Raw genomic sequence first — 17,081 nt, 5'->3', positions numbered from 1 at the left:
TCACTCTGTTGTCCACGCTGGAGTACAGTTGTGCAACCAAAGTGCATAACCTCAAACTCCTGGACTCAAGCAATCCTCCCAGCTCAGACTCCTGAGTAGCTGAGACTGCAGGTGCACACCACCACATCTAGCTAATTTTTTGTATTTTTTTGGAGACAAGGTTTTGCTATGTTGCCCAGGCTGGCCTTGATCTCCTGGACTCAAGTGATCTGCCTGCCTTGGCCTCCCAAAGTGCCAGAATTACAGGCATGAGCCACCACGCCCGGCCCAGAAAATACATTTTAATATGCTTTCATAATATGTGTAATATACATAACAGCAAATTTCCATTTTTCCCCATCTTAAAAAGTGATAGGCCGGGTGCAGAGGCTCACATCTGTAATCCCAGCACTTATCCCAACACTTTGGGAGGCTGAGGCAGATAGATCGCTTTAGGTCAGGAGTTCGACACCAGCCTGGCCAACATGATGAAACTCCATCTCTACAAAAATTACAAAAATTAGCTGGATGTGGTGGCGTGCATCTGTGGTCCCAGCTACTTGGGAGGCTGAGATGGGAGAATCACATGAACCCAGGAGGCAGAGGTTGCAGTGAGCCGAGATGGCACCACTGCACTCCAGCCTGGGTGACAGAGTAAGACTCTCAAAAAAAAAAAAAAAAAAAAAAAGAGATGTTTGATGAAGGACCAACTGTCAAAACACACAGACATTTAATCAGTGGCATCAAAAACTGCTTTCCTGACATGATATTCAGAACTCGAATACGGTATATCGATCCCTCCCAAATAAAACTAAAAGCTTATTTTTATGTTTGTGTTCCTGGGATTACAGGCATGCACCACCATGCCTGGCAAATTTTTGTATTTTTAGTAGAGATGAGGGTTTTACCCTGCTGGCCAGGCTGATCTCCAAATCCTGAACCCAAGTGATCCACCCACCTCAGCCTCCCAAAGTGCTGGGATTACAGGCGTGAGCCACCACCCGACCTGTTTGTGTTGTTTCTAAAATGACAATATAAGGAGAAAGATTTCAGTCTGCTTTGTGCTAGCATTTCCACAAATAACAATGCAGTTATAGATAGCCTGTATCTCAAATAAAAACCAAATTAGTTAGTAATTGCCAACATATTTTCCTTTTTAATACTGCTTTTGGGTAGTGCAAGAGACATGTTGATGTGCTGTGGAGAAGATTTTATCAAGTAAATGCAATTCAGGAATCTGATGAAGATCATCTAGAGGTGGAGCTGCAGAACTACTATCATTTTAATGTCCCCCATTAATTGGTGGGTTCACAGTCACTATTCCTCAAGCTGCTGGTCTCTAACTGCGTCAGCATTTCAGAGTTGGGAAACACTGAACTAGATCAATGGGAGTGGTGGGGATGATTCAGAATCATCTGAAGTGCCAGATTCAACCATATGGCCAAGGGTACACAGGAAGGTGGAATGCCCTTTGCAAGCTGAGAATATTCTAACATCCCTCTTCCCACCCTCTCAGTAAACAATGGCTAAGGTACACTTTAGCTCTGGCATAGAATGATTACGCAAACTCTTCCATCAGTATATGATAAGTAGACAAACATAAGAGAATGTGAAAGATTAGGAATTTTCCACTGTGGACTGGGAAAGTCCTCATCTCCTAAATTATTCCTTCCCACTCCTGCTTGCACATAATTTTAGCCCCTAACAGTTCCTCTCCACCCCTTGATAAAATCCAGATTCCTCAAACCAGCTGAATTTCAGCAGACCTACTCCTGCTAAGGCTAGAAAACACTCCTTCCTCCCTCCCCAATTAGAACATTCCTTTGCCCAGCATTTTAGAATAAAGCATATGCTCTGGTTGATCTTCCACACCATATAAATTAATAATTAGCATAGTGAAGACAGTACAATCCAACCCAACTGCAATTGGTTATGCATCTACTGACGCAAGACCTAGAAGAGGGTTGGAAGTCGATAGAGGATGAAGTTTGGTTATTTCTCAGGCAGATATCTTAATCATTACGAAAGTAAAAAAGCATGGGAGGATTAGCAGAAAATGCAGAGGGTAGGGCACATGGTTTCTCGTATGTTTTAGGATAAAATACACTGATTCAATTGCCCTAAGACTATACACATGTGATCAGTACCAAGACTGGAAAGATTTTCCAAAGCAAATGCAGAGTAAAACAAGAAGAGGGTGAGGTGGGAGACGAGGATGCACGATTTACTTAAGTAAAGCTTTTTTCCTTTTAAATCTTTTAACATAATCCAGCAGTTGCAAACAAACAACGGTGTTGATTACTAATAAGTTGCATTTAACCACTCAGAAGCCAGCAGAGCCTCCATTTGGCCTAGCTTCCTGTAAGTTTCAAGATGACTAGGCATCATTTCTTTAAAAAGGATCAAGACAGTTAAAAACGTTTCAGCAGATCATACTGGCTGGAAGTAGATCAGATCCATGTGGATTTCCCCTACTCTTAGAACTAGCCACTGGTAGAAACAAGTGACTGTCCCAGGAACACTCCACAACCCAGAGATAATGAAAACATATTTTTATCTGCAACTCTAGAAAAGGCATGTGAACATGAAAACAGATGTAGGTTTAACTGTAGCACTGCAGAGCGGCAGCTTTAAAAAGTCAGATAACATTAGCTCAACAAAATCATACACTGAAGTGTGCTCAAATTCAAATTCAGCACATGGCAGTAGTAGCAGTTGAAAAACGCTGCTGAGAGAGCAAGAAGGTTTTGCTGTCTTTTTAGAGGAGAGGACAATGAAGAAAGTACCAGACCAAGGTCACTTTTCAACCTAAAACAAAGGGGGGTTAGTAGCTTTAACAGAGATAAAAACCTGTGTAGGTCATAACTCCATGAAATCAGCAGCCTAGTGAATGTCTCTTCAAGAACCTTGTAGGAAATTAAGTGTGGATTTGAGTAATTAAATATAAAGTTTTCTTGAGAGTAACTTCAGTTCCTGAAAGCTAAAGCCATTTCTGTGAAACATACAGAAAAATTATGAGGAGGATTTACCAGGCATCACATCACAGCCTTTCTACTTTCACATCAGGTTGGAAATACTATGATCTAAAAAGAATAGAACGATTTGGGAGTTGTTCATTCTCTAGTCTTTGCAAAAATTCACGTGCTAGTGTAACTGTAATACGCTTAGGAGTTTCCAAAAATAACAGACATTTCCTCAAAAGAGATGTAGAAAAAAATAATCTCTGGGTAAAAGGTCAAACATTGTCTCTTCTGAATGCTTAAACAGCCAATTATGTGTCTAACACATTAATTCTATAAAGAGAGAGAGACTATTACAGGAAAGTTGAATAAGACATCTTGAAAAATGTACCCTGGGGCCTAAGTCCATTCAACTGACAGTAAAATCACCCCTCAAAAAATCAGTTTTATGGAACATCTAGTACTTTAATTTTCCAGCTGCCAACAGAAATATATAAGGAGCAGAAATTAAACTAGTTATGGCAGCAGTGCAGTGAACAAAACTTTAATTGTATTACACACTACTTAGACATTTGCCAAACAATACAAAGGCCCCTAAGGGTAGAAACTTCTTTAGAATATAAATGATTCCCAATCAATGTGACAGAAATTAGTCTGTTTAGGCAGTAAACAGATTCATGATTTAGATGTAAAAACTCAACTGACATCATATTTCAATATAGAAAATAAATATATAAGAAATTCATCTCTAAAATGGCTTTAAATCACTGTGATTTACATATGCTGTATCATTAATAGGCCCTTTAAGCTGGTATTGTACTAATCAGCTTTTTTAACATCCTCTCCACAAAAGAGCTTATTCATTTAGCTAGGAGACAGGTGTTAGCAACCAGAAATCTCTTTTAGCCTCGAGTTCCAGGGACTGGGCCTGCGTCTATGATGATGATTGGCAAGTCGAAAGGAAGGGCAGCTTTAAGGAGGGAAAAGGAGGAGAGAGGGAACGAGAAACAAAGACCAAAAGGGAGAAAAGAAGATAATGAAAGAAATGGGTATCAGGTGCTACTTAATGGGGCCACCCTCAAAGGCTCCTAGCCTAATCTGGGCTACTGTCCAAATACAGATGGCAGAATTTGGGTAATGTTATTCATTTATTCCTGCAGATAGTAACTCTGGGCACATGCCAACACTCCGCTCATTCTAAAAAATTGTTTAAAGTGTTGCTAATTGTCCTGTGACTCATTCTTCTTACCCATATTCTCTGGTTCTTAACTTTAGTCCTCACTCTTTCATACATTTTCTAAAAGAGCTGACTGAGTAAATATTCCTGGAAAAAGATACAGAGAAAGCTGGATTTAGAAAAGCATCTTAAGTCTACAGAATAAAAATTGTGTGAGGAAGGGGGAGAAGGGACGTTTATTGAGTTGCCTACAATGTACAAAAAACATATTTTTCTCTCTTTTAATCCTCCTATGCAGATTTTCCCCCTTTTAATCCACATAACAATCCTACCAGGTATTTTCATCTTGCAGATGAAAAAAATGAAACTCACAGAAGTTAAGTAATGTACCTAAGGTAGCACAGCCAGGAAGTGGGGGAGTTCAAAACCAGGCTTGTCTATTCCCTAACATATCTAGTGCCTGAATCTGTTTTAAATCAGATGGTTCTATATTTCAGCAATTATTCTTCCTCCCATGAACTCAACACACTGCTGACGACTAAATTTTATTAACTATTTGTTACGCACCTATTATTTTCAATAAGGGCTTCAGCTGTGTAGAAATAAAACAGGCAAACTGACTTCATTCTAAAATTCAACATACAGAGAATTCCCAGGCATCTCTCCCGTCCAACACCGATGATCGTAACTAGATTCAACTACCTATTCAGACCTCTAGTTGTTTCCACATTATCATTCATTTGTCCACTCATAAGATAAAGGAAGCTACTTTCACCAAAAACCCTCCCTCATGACTCCTGATAGATAATACAGCAGAGGGGGCCTCACTGTAAAGTAATTTACATAAAAGTTATAAAAGCTCTTTGTTATCTGTCATGACTAGGAAATGGGCTATTCTAGCAAATCAAACATCCTGGATAGCATAATGATTCTATTAGAGGGACTACCAATTTATAAGGAATTTCAATGTGCATAGTAATTTCGATCTAAAAATTAAAAAAAAGAAAAGGGGGACCAAGCATAGTGGCTCACACCTGTAATCCCAACACTTTGGGAGGCTGAGGTGGGCAGATCATTTGAGGTCAGTAGTTTGAGACCAGCATGGCCAACATGGTAAAACCCTGTCCCTACTAAAAATACAAAAATCAGCTGGACGTGGTGGCACACATCTGTAGTCCCAGCTACTTGGGAGGCTGAGGCAGGAGAACTGCTTGAATGCAGGAGGCAGAGGTTGTAGTGAGCCGAGATCACACCACTGCACTCCAGCCTGAGTGACAGAGCTGTCACAAAAAAAAGAGAGAAAGAAAAGGGAAGAAAAGTGAACCCCAAGTTTCAAAGTTCCATGGGGCTTGATGTACAGGAGATAATGCCCCCCCCAACCTTAAAAAGGCTATCACTGCAAAAAACAGTGGTTCCCAAACTTGACTGCACATTAAAAGCACTTGGGAAACCAGGCGCAGTGGTTCAATGCTTCAAGTCTGTAATCCCAGCACTTTGGGAGGTCAAGGCAGGCAGATCACCTGAGGTCAGGAGTTTGACACCAGTCTGGCCAACAGGGTGAAACCCCACCTCTGCTAAAAATACAAAAATTAGCCAGGCACAGTGGCATGTACCTGTAATCCCAGCTACATGGGAGACGGAGGCAGGAGAATCTCTTGAACCCAGGAGGCAGAGGTTGCGGTGAGCCGAGATCATGCCACACACTCTAGCCTGGGTGACAGAGCGAGACTCCATCTCAAAAAAATACATAAATAAAAAGCACTTGGGGAGCTTTCTGAAAATACTAGATGCAAGGGAGATTTTTTAAAGCTAGCTTCCAGCCGGATACAGTGGCTCACACCTGTAATCCCAACACTTTGGGAGGTCAAGGCGGGCAGATCACCTGAGGTCAAGAGTTTGAGACCAGCCTGGTAAACACAGTAAATCCTGTCTCTACTAAAAATGCAAAAATTAGCCAGGTGTGGTGACACGCATCTGTGGTCCCAGCTACTTGGGTGGCTGAGGCAGGCGAATCACTAGAACCTGGGAGGCGGAAGTTATAGTGAGCCGAGATCACATCACTGCACTCCAGCCTGGATGACAGAGCTGAGACCGTCTCAAAAATAAACACACAGGCTGGGCACAGTGACTCACACCTATAATCCCAGCACTTTGGGAGGCTGAGGTGGGCGGATCGCATGAGGTCAGGAGTTCAAGATCAGCCTGGCCAATGTGGGGAAACCCATCTCTACTAAAAATGCAAAAATTAGCCAGGTGTGGTGACACGCATCTGTGGTCCCAGCTACTTGGGTGGCTGAGGCAGGCGAATCACTAGAACCTGGGAGGCGGAAGTTATAGTGAGCCGAGATCACATCACTGCACTCCAGCCTGGATGACAGAGCTGAGACCGTCTCAAAAATAAACACACAGGCTGGGCACAGTGACTCACACCTATAATCCCAGCACTTTGGGAGGCTGAGGTGGGCGGATCGCATGAGGTCAGGAGTTCAAGATCAGCCTGGCCAATGTGGGGAAACCCATCTCTACTAAAAATGCAAAAATTAGCTGAGTGTGGTGGTGGGCGCCTGTAATCCCAGCTACTCGGGAGGCTGAGGTAGGAGAATTGCTTGAACCAGGAGACACAGGTTGCAGTGGGCCGAGATCGCGCCACTGCACTCCAGCCTGAGTGACAGAGAAAGACTCCATCTCAAAATAAAATAAAATAAAAATAAATAACAAAAATAAAATGTCCATGGGGTATGGCCTCATACTAGTAATAATAAATTATAAAATTGAAAAAATAAAAGGTAGTTCCCTGGTCATCACTTACCCACCCAATCAAAATCTCCAGGAAGTGGGGCTGGGAAAACTGCATTTTTAAAGAATCTCGGTCAGTGACTCAGCAGTAAATCACCAGGTACCTCATCTTTCAAGGAGTGGCTGGCTTTTAGGAACTCTTTACAATAAAACATGCTCAAAAGGCTAAAGCTGCACTGAACACAATGTGACCCGTCTTTGATGATTCAGGAGACTTCAGGATCTCCCATTACCACTAAGTTATCATTCACTACCAGTTACTAGTCCCTGCACTAACAAAATCAGTACGGTAAAGTTAATAAAGACTTTCTATTAGTAGAAAGCAGGAAAAAACAGCTTTTGTTTTATTACCAGATTCAAAAATCTGGTTTTACTCCAGAGGAAATGCAGTTTTTTGTTGTCGTTGTTTTTGAGATGGAGTTTCGCTCTTGTTGCCCAGGTTGTAGCGCAGTGGTGCGATCTCGGTTCACTGCAACCTCCGTCTCCCAGGTTCAAGTGATTCTCCTGCCTCAGTCTCTCAAGTAGCTGGAATTACAGGCATGCACCACCATGCCCGGCTAATTTTGTGTTTTAATAGAAACGGGGTTTCACCATATTGGTCAGGCTGGTCTCTAACTCGTGATCTCAGGTGACCACCCGCCTCTGCCTCCCAAAGTGCTGGGATTACAGGAGTGAGCCACTGCGCCCAGCCAAAATGCAGATTTTATGTTTTAAAAATGAAACTGTTTAAAAACATGCAGGACTCTTTTAACCAACTGCTGAGCTTCACTTCAGAATGTTAACAGGTCCAAATACAATGCAGATGTGGAATATTCACCCTGCATACGAAAAGCAAAGGAGGAACTCCATGACAATCTTAATGAAGAGAAAGGATAATGGGTTTAAACTAAGACTGGTGTAACAGGATTAGATATGACCGCTGTCCTCACCATGGCAGCTGTTAAATCTTGGAAACAGGGAGGACACAGGTCTTTAAATACATGAGGCCAATTCCTACCTACCTGAGATGACTTTTATGTGAGATATAATAGGATACCCTACTAAAAGCCAAATTAGTTTTACTATTTTAAAACTGCATAACTAATATAAAGTCACAAAATAAGAAGTTGATCAGATATTTCCCTATGAAAGAACCAGGAGTCTGTTTGTATATGAAAAGATTTAGGCTGGGCATGGTGGCTCACACCCATAATCCCAGCACTTTGGGATGCCGAGGCTGGAGGATCACTTGAGTTCAAGGAGTCTGAGACCAGCCTGGGCAACACCGCAAAACCCTGTCTCCACCAAAAACACAGAAATTAGCTGGGCGTAGTGACGCACACCTGTGGTCCCAGGTACTTGGGAGGCTAAGGTAAGAGGATTGCTTGAGCCCAGGTGGTGAGGCTGCATTGAGCTGAGATCATTCCATGGCACTCCAGCATGGGTGACAAGAGTGAGACCCCATCTCAATTAAAAAAAAAAAAGACTGTATTTACAATTGGGAAAATCTTTCTTACACAAACACCAAATAACCATTACCAATAACAAGAAGTGAAACAAAAATAACGAGTAATCGTCATTAAATCAGTAACCATTACCAAACAACAATAATGAAGCAGCTCCTCGCTTGACACTTCACCAACAGCAATTTAAACTATGTGTTCTCATTAAACTCTAATACCTTAATTCTGTTATTGTTTTAACAAGTTATGAGATTCTAAGGTACAGCAGTTAAATTTTTCCTCCAAAAACATAAACACTATGGCTAATACAAGTTTGATATGAGTCTCTATCATTAAAACAATGGCAGTATTAAAGGTTCTATGACAAGAATAAAAAATCAAGGTGGAATTAGTCCCCCTAACAACTACTTAGGTTTAAAAGGTGTTTTCAGAAAGTCTTAGGCATGACACTCATAGAGATAGGTGTGGCTGTATTTAAATCACAATGCACATGTAATTAGAAAAGAAATTGTGCCCTTTTTTGTTATTGTTGCTGTTTGTCTTCTTAAATGCTGGTCACTAAAAATGCCTTTTCCACAACCCTTTAGAGGTGTTCCAGCCTGGCGCGGTGGCTCATATCTGTAATCTCAGAACTTGGGGAAGCCGAGGCAGGAGGATCGCTTGAGCCCAGCTCATGACCAACCACATGGCAAAACCTCGTCTCTACAGAAAATACAAAAACTAGCTGGGTGTGGTCACCCATGCCTGAGATCCCAGCTACTCAGGAGGCTGAGAAGGGAGAGTCACCTAAGCCTAGGAGGTCAAGGCTGCAGTGAGCCATGATTACGCCACTGCACACCAGTCTGAGTAACAAGAGATTCTAAGGTACCAAGCAGAGATATGTCAACTGGGTTGGTCGTGAGAGAAGGTTTGAAAGAAATTGATTTTTAAGGTTTCTGAGAAGAGCTTTCTTTTTTTTGTGCATGTTATTTTGGCAGCTAAACTGGTCAATTTAGATATTTACAACCCTTGATCCCAATGTAAACAAGATATCACAACTGTCTACCTGATCAATATGAAAGTTTTTAATGGGCTAGTCTTTGCAATTAGATGGGCATTAAAATGAGTGTGAGATTACATGAACATTTTCTTCGATCACAATCAAGATATTAGCCCTGCCACATCAATCTGCAATTGTTATGAAAATATACCCAAATATTTTCAAACTTAAGAATACCTCTAAATAAACTGTAACTTATGAACTGTACTCTAAAATTCAGAATTAAGAAATATACAATGAAAGTTGAGACACCTTTACCATCATCTACTTCCTTGAATGTGAAAGAGAATGCAATCAGGGAAAAGGATAAAGAAGTTGTCAAACCTGAAATCCCCTGAATAGAAAGGAATCGTCACTGCTAGGCTGCAGCCCTAGAACTCTGTACACGAATTCAGCCCAGTACCTTGTCTCCTGCCTACTCCCATTCCTAGAAGAATGGTATAATAAATGGGCAGCCCAGCCCACATTTCAGTAAATTGAACTGTCACTAGGAGAATAAGGCACCCCAAACACTTGCAGCGACAGTGGTAACAGGAAGTCTCTCTGTCCTCCAAACCAATAATCAAAGGGATACATAAGGAACTTACTGCTTTCTTAGAAGGCCACATGCACCCCAGGATGTTTGCTCATCACGTCACTTTGGCCTTTAACCAGGGAGCAAAGTGACAGTTGTGGGTAAAACCCTATTTCCAAGCTAACAATTATCCTTCCTTATGGTAGACTAGGGGGTGCACGGGACACTCTTGATTACACAAGCAGTTTTTTTCCCCCTAGAACAAATGACAGACCAACAAAAAGGAGAAAATATGCTGTTGTTTATCTCTTCTGCCAGCCTGAACTCAAGCTCTAAGCAGACGTGCCAGCGGAGGCTCTGGCTCCCCTGGTTCGCCAGACTTCCCCATGTCTGGTCAAACGTCTCCTGGGCAGCCGGCTGAAGAGAGGCCCCATTTCCCTCTCGGTCTTGACCGCTGCCGCACAGTGGCGACCTCACACACATCGCGAACAGAGGACAACTCCCAAGCGAGGGAACAGTGGACCCTGAGGGGAGAGCCGCATTCCCAAACTTCATCAAACCTCCAAACTCCAAACCTCCCTCCTCCAGCCACCGCCGTCTAAGACGGAGGTAGGGACGGGCTGGTTCCTTCAAAGGGTAAGCAGGCCGCCGCGGACATGCCTCAGTTTCCTTTGCCGTACAAAGAGATATCTTTTCCCCACAAGCCAACGAGACCTGCCGGTCTGCAGGGCACTTGGGGATAATCGAGGACGCACGTCTCCTGTTACTGCCCCCACAGGTGAAACGCTTTCTTTGGGGGACTTTTCAAAGGACAGGTGTGGGCTGCCCTGAAGGCGGGGACTTGCAGCCAGGAAAGGGCTTCCCCCCACCCCTGTAGGGCAGAGAGAGTCCCAGGCCGCGCCCCACACAGAGGAGGGGCCCCCAGACCACAGTCTGACGGCACCCGAGCGTACCCCTTCCCGTCCTTCCCCAGGCCGCGCGCCCTGCGGCCCCCAGCGCCGCCGCCGCCGCCGCCTCCTCACCTGCTGCGGCCGCCGGTCCGGCCGGCACCTGGGAGAGGAGGCGAGGGGAGGGGCCGGATCCCGGCCGCGGACGCCTCAGGCAGGGAGGCTGCGGACTCCGCCGCGGCGGCGTCTCTGGGGCTGAGGGGCACCCGGGGGCGGTCGCGACATCCTCACGGGCGGCCCCAGGAAGTCGGCCCCCCCACCCATCCCCAGCCGGCCCGGCCCGGCCGCTCCCGCCCCTCGCGCGGCCCCGCCCCTGACTCGGCCCCGCCCCCTCTCGGGAGCGCGCCTCCGCTCCCGCCGCGCCCGATCCACCATAGAGAAGAGCCAGGCGCGCAGCGGCCTCGAGCGCGGCCTCCTCTCGCGCCCCCTGGCGGAGCTGAGGCTCCCGGAGGCGGGGCCGGGCTGGCCTGAGCCGTGGGACCATAGGAGGCGTTGCTTCCCCGAAGTCATGGTGTCGGCCGCTGCTGGTTACCTTGGTCACATAACTCTGCGGGAGGCGCCCAAGGGTCCAGGTCCAAGTCTTAGCTGGGTCAAGACCCAGCTTGGTGACCTTGAGCGAGTCCCTCAACACCTCTGAACTCATTTCATAAAACTTTGAAAGGTGCCTTTCATGTCTCATTGACTCTCGTCAGTGCTATGAGCAGGCGATGGTTTCCCCCACTTCATGATTGGAGAAACCCAGCCCCACTAGGGGTTACGAGCTTATTCAGCGTCCCACAACTGGGAGGTATTAGAAGCCGGGTCTGTGGGACCTAAAAGCCCATGCTTGTCCCACTGACTCTAGCACTGCCCAGTCTAAACCCCTAGGACTAGCTACTTCCCCTCAGGAAGCTGAGGAAGCTGCTGAGGAAGGCTATGGTAGAATAAGAATGACTCAGCAAGGATCCACCCCAGCCCTTCACCCGTGCACCTTTCAGCAAGGTACCTAAACTTTACGAACTCTGGTTTTCTCACCCCAGAAACACAGGTTGGCGTGAGGATTTAGTGAGCGCATGCATGTAGCTGTGCTTATTACTAAGTACAAACAGCAGGGCGGCCCAGGGGATGGTTAGCCAGCGTGGGCTACGATGCCTAGTCATGAACATAATAATAAGTTCTTTTTTTTTTTTTTTTTTTGAGACGGAGTCTCGCTCTGTCGCCCAAGCTGGAGTGCAGTGGCCGGATCTCAGCTCACTGCAAGCTCCGCCTTCCGGGTTCACGCCATTCTCCTGCCTCAGCCTCCCGAGTAGCTGGGACTACAGGCGCCCGCCACCTCGCCCGGCTAGTTTTTTGTACTTTTTAGTAGAGACGGGGTTTCACCGTGTTAGTCAGGATGGTCTCGATCTCCTGACCTTGTGATCCGCCCACCTCGGCCTCCCAAAGTGCTGGGATTACAGGCTTGAGCCACCGCGCCCGGCCATAATATTAAGTTCTAATCCTTCTTTTCAATGGTGTCTAGTGACACAATTTTCTTAGGCTTTAGGTTCTGTTGAGAACTCCCTGAGTTTTTCTGAGCAATTTGTATTTTCAAACAAGTAATATCGTAAGGAAAAGTGAAGTAAAAAATAAGATCATGAGCCAGGCGTGGTGGTTCATGCCTGTAATCCCAGCACTTTGGAAGGCTGAGGTGGGTGGATCACCTGACGTCAGGAGTTCGAGACCAGCCTGGCCAACATGGTGAAACCCCATCTCTATCAAAAACACAAAAATTAGCCAGGAATGGTGGCGGATGCCTGTAATCCCAGCTACTTGGAAGGCAGAGGTTGCAGTGAGTCAAGGTCGTGCCATTGCACTCCAGCCTGGACAACAAGGGTGAGACAGCATCTCGATAATAATAACAATAATATTACATATACATACCAGACTCTGTCACTTTACAAGTATTATTTCCAATCCTCACAACCCAGCAAACTGAGTACTGTTATTCCCATGTTATCAGTGAGGATCTACATATTAAGTAATTTACCCAAAACCACATGGTTAGAAAAAGATGGAGCTGGAATGTATTGCTTTTTTTTTTTCTTTCAACCAGAAGTGTCTTGAATACACGGAGCTGCAATTTATTTATTTTTATTTTTTGAGGGGTCTCACTGTCACCCAGGCTGGAATGCAGTGGTGGGAACTCGGCTCACTGCAACCTCTGCCTCCAAGGTTCAAAGGATCCTCCCACCCCATAGGTGGGTCTACAGTCACCCACTACCACACCCAGCTAATTTGTTTATTTGTTTACCTGTTTTTGGTAGAGACAGAGTTTCACCATGTTGGCCAGGCTGGTCTCAAACTCCTAACCTCAAGAGATCTGCCGCCTCAGCCTCCCAAAGTGCTGGGATTACAGGGATGAGCCACTGCACCCCAACAAGCTGGAATTTAAAACCGATTTTTTCAATCACCTGGAATGCATGGAAAGACTGACCTGCTAAAGGCCTCCCACATCCGAATTAAATGTACCCATCGTTCTCCTTCCTGGCTGTTTTTGTAACTTACACTGATGCAATTCTGTCTTGTCTGCTTCTCTCCGAGTCTCTATTTCCACCCCTACCCTCCAAAGGCATTTATTGTCTCCTCCTTTCCCTCTAATTCCTTTTCCCTAGATATGCCAGGACCTTGTCCATCCTCTCAATTCTGAAATAGATTCTTAGCTGTGATGAAGGCACAGCATTTTCCACCACATCGCTCTTTCTCTTGATAGAAATCATAGCTATAGAAAGTTAATAGGTCCAGGCCAGTCGCAGTGGCTCATGCCTCTAATCCAAGCACTTTGGAAGACCTGGTCACTTGAGGTCAGGAGTTTGAGACCAGCCTGGCCAATGTAGTGAAACCCCGTCTCTCCAAAAAATAACAATAATTGGGCCGGGTACAGTGGCTCACGCCTGTAATCCCAGCACTTTGGGAGGCCAAGGCGGGCAGATCACGAGGTCAGGAGATCGAGACCATCCTGGCTAACACGGTGAAACCCCGTCTACACTAAAAATACAAAAAATTAGCCAGTTGTGGTGGCAGGCACTTGTAGTCCCAGCTACTTGGGAGGCTAAGGCAGGAGAATGGTGTGAACCCAGGAGGCAGAGCTTGCAGTGAGCCAAGATCGCGCCATTGCACTCCAGCCTGGGTGACAGAGCGAGACTCTGTCTCAAAAATAAATAAATAAAAATAAAATAAAATAACAAAAATTAACCAGGCATGGTGGCATACACCTATAATCCCAGCTAATTGGGAGGCTGAGGCAGGAGAATCGCTTGAACTCAGGAGGTGGAGGCTGCAGTGAACTGAGATCATGCCACTGCACTCCAGCCTGGGTGACAGAGTAAGGCTCCATCTCAAAAAAAAAAAAAAAAAAAGTTAGTAGGTCCAGAACAAGGCTGGGGTGAGACCTGGAGATGTCTTTTTGTAAACTTAGTTTACAACCTGAAAGTTCAGTTCTGAAAGGGGATGCACTTAATCCACCAATCGGATCCAATAATTGAAGTCTAGATTCATGACATCCTGTGGAAATCATTTTTTTCTGGGCCCTCTGGTCCATATTACAAGCAAATCATTGGAATGCTGCTAAATAATGTGCGTATCACTGCAGCACAGAGGCCTCCGAGCTGCGTTTACCCACGCTCCTCCTTTCTCCACCTTAGGCATTACCACCATCACTATTTTTCATCTTTATCATGCCCTTCCACAGAGGCATTCAATAATGTACCCATTGTGCAAGTAATCTGAAATCCTTTTCAGCGAGCAATAGTATTTAATAGTGATAAAACACTAATTTGTCTACCAAGTGACATATTTATAGGAGCTGTTTTACTTGGATATATTTTTATTATTTCTCCTCATTTGCTAAGTACTTTCCAATACATATTTATGAAGCACAGGCCTTTCCCTAAACAGTAGTGAAAAAATAAATCATAGTATTTCTTTTATTAGTAGCAGCATGGTTTGGAAGTCCTAGTGCCCTGATTTTAGTTACTTCTGGCAAGAGCTGGAAGAATTAATAGTGACTGACCACCTACTATGTGCCAGATTCTCTGTGAAAGGCATTTTACATAAATTATCTGTTTAATTCCCCTGAGACATATATTTTACCAACAAAGAAAATGTAATTCCCCTGCAACATACACTTTACCAGTAGGACAGAGACATTACCTTGTCTACTCGGCCAGAAAGGGACTAGCGAGGTTTTGAACTTAGAACTTTTTCCTGATTCCAAAATCCCAAATCACCATTCCATTTCACCAGCACGCCCTACCGACTTCTCTGGACCTAATAGCTTCTGTTTTTGAGAGAGGATGAGTAGGTTACTGAGAATGGAACGGTTAGAGATAAACATACACAGGGTGCTAACCCTAATTTTTCTAAGAGAGGTTACCCTTCAAGGAATTTACTCCCTGAGAAGAGCCAGTGCTAGTGCTTAACCCATTCCTGGAGACAGAAATGGCTTCATTGTTTGCAAGAAACAGTGCAAAATGTGGGACCCTTGTTTAAAAATTAAGAATTTCAAGATAGCAACAGCAGAGCATTAAACTAAGTGCAGGGCCCTGTGTGGCTGCACTGGTCATATCACCATGTAGCTGGGCCTGCCTGGACAGAAGAAAGCTGTCATCAGTACCTCCCATGTATCATTAAGCTTCATAATATGAGATTGAGTGCCTATGTCATGCCTGAAAAACTATCCAGTGTTTTACATAAGCTACATGATCCTAAAACAACTCTATGAAACAGATGTTATTTTTCCTGTTTCACAGTGGATGAAACTAAGGTTTAAAGAGACTGTTATTCATCCAATGTTATATGGCAAGTAAATGTCAAAGCTAGGACCAAGTTAGTTGAGATCTAAAAAATCCTGTTCCTTGACTTTGTATCTTTGTCAGCACAGGCCCATTGTTTTCCTATAAAACTCAAACTTAACCTGAGGCTATTATACCAAAAACTACAGAGAGGCCAAGGAAGACCAGAGATTCAAGGGCTACTCAAAAAGCCAAACTTGTGCAGCAGCTGAAGCACAGCCGTACAGATCCAGGGCAAGAGGACCTGGCAGAGAGAACTCCATCATTCATGGCAAATGTCATGGCCAATACCCAGACTCCTCCAAGACTGAAGGGAAACCCAGTGAGGTGTTTGATAAAGAGCAGCTACATGGAACCTGAGGCATCTAACTCAGTAAAATATTGTAAATAGTCCACTAAAGTTAGAAACAAGACAAGGATGATTGCTATTGTTGCTTCTATTCTGTGTAGTACTAAAAGTCAGTTTAGACAGTGCAATAGGACAAGAAAAAATGATAGAAAGCAGTCAGGATCACTTTGGATTAATAATATACCTAACTCTAACTTAAGGTCTATGCATCGCAGAGCCTTCTCCAATGCCAACCAGAATTCGACAGTTTAAACCTTACCCAGTGCTTGCTTCAGCAGCACATATACTAAAATTGGAACAATACAAAGAAGATTAGCATGGCCCCTGAAATAAATTTAAAAATAAATAAATCCTGCTCAGACAACTGCATGACAGAACACAGCAAAAACCTAGTAGGATATACATCTAAATCCCTTATCTCCTCCTTCTTCACATCTCAGGGCTGCAGAGGCCCTGTTGTTTTGTTTTGTTTTTTTGGGACAGAGTCTCGTTTCGTCGCCCAGACTGGAGTGCAGTAGCCTGATCTCGGCTCACTGCAACTTCCGCCACCCGGGTTCAAGCGATTCTCCCGCCTCAGCCTTCTGAGTAGCTGGAACTATAGGCACCCGCCACCATGCCCAGCTAATTTTTGTATTTTTAATAGAAATGGGGTTTTGCCATGTTGGCCAAGCTGGTCTCGAACTCCTGATTTCAAATGATCCACCCGAATCAGCCTCCCAGAGTGCTGAGAAGACAGGTGTGAGCCTCCACACTCAGCCGGTCCTGTTGTTTTTTATTCAGCTTTATTTCCCCCCTAAACCTCCAGTTCTCTTTAATACTAATGGTATCTGCCTTCTCCAAGTGTTTGTCATTCTCTTGTAACTTCTCTGGGGGAAATCAGAAAGAGCTAAGAAAGTAGATCTGTGATCCAGCTTTTTATGGAGAGCTAAGCTGAAAAGAGGTTGGGATGTGCAGCCCTTGCTGCTATCAGGGCTAAGTATGAAAAAGAATTTTGTGGAAACATTATATATTTACAGCAGAAGGCAGCATGCAGATGGGACGAAATGGGCTTGGTATCAGGCAGACATGTG

General features: G+C 44.5%; 1 protein-coding gene, 1 long non-coding RNA gene and 1 pseudogene across 6 annotated transcripts in view; 1 reads left to right on the top strand and 2 right to left on the bottom strand.

The window, feature by feature from the left end:
• The window catches only part of RFFL (ring finger and FYVE like domain containing E3 ubiquitin protein ligase), an 80,547-nt gene extending 69,382 nt beyond the window's left edge, over window positions 1–11,165 (bottom strand). Inside the window, exon 1 of one of the 5 annotated variants that reach the window (XM_033184190.1) lies at window positions 10,930–11,165. The gene's annotated coding sequence lies outside the window, so the exon portion shown is untranslated. The remainder of the gene's footprint in view (window positions 1–10,929) is intronic. The other 4 variants (XM_033184191.1, XM_033184188.1, XM_033184189.1 and 1 more) reach the window with 4 other exon arrangements.
• Window positions 11,166–14,664: 3,499 nt separating this feature from the next.
• LOC117067515 lies at window positions 14,665–16,582 on the bottom strand. The gene is made up of 2 exons (XR_004430764.1): window positions 16,401–16,582; window positions 14,665–16,265 (listed from the first exon to the last, which is right to left on the bottom strand). It is a non-coding gene; the product is annotated as an uncharacterized LOC117067515 (long non-coding RNA).
• On the top strand, window positions 16,274–16,371 carry LOC117068053 (annotated as a pseudogene).
• Window positions 16,583–17,081: the final 499 nt, after the last annotated feature.

This window comes from Trachypithecus francoisi, unplaced genomic scaffold (assembly GCF_009764315.1).
Source record: "Trachypithecus francoisi isolate TF-2019V2 unplaced genomic scaffold, Tfra_2.0 Lachesis_group20, whole genome shotgun sequence".
Taxonomy (NCBI): domain Eukaryota; kingdom Metazoa; phylum Chordata; class Mammalia; order Primates; family Cercopithecidae; genus Trachypithecus; species Trachypithecus francoisi.
Note: the sequence above shows the minus strand (reverse complement) of the source record. Positions and strands in the feature narration are given on the sequence as shown.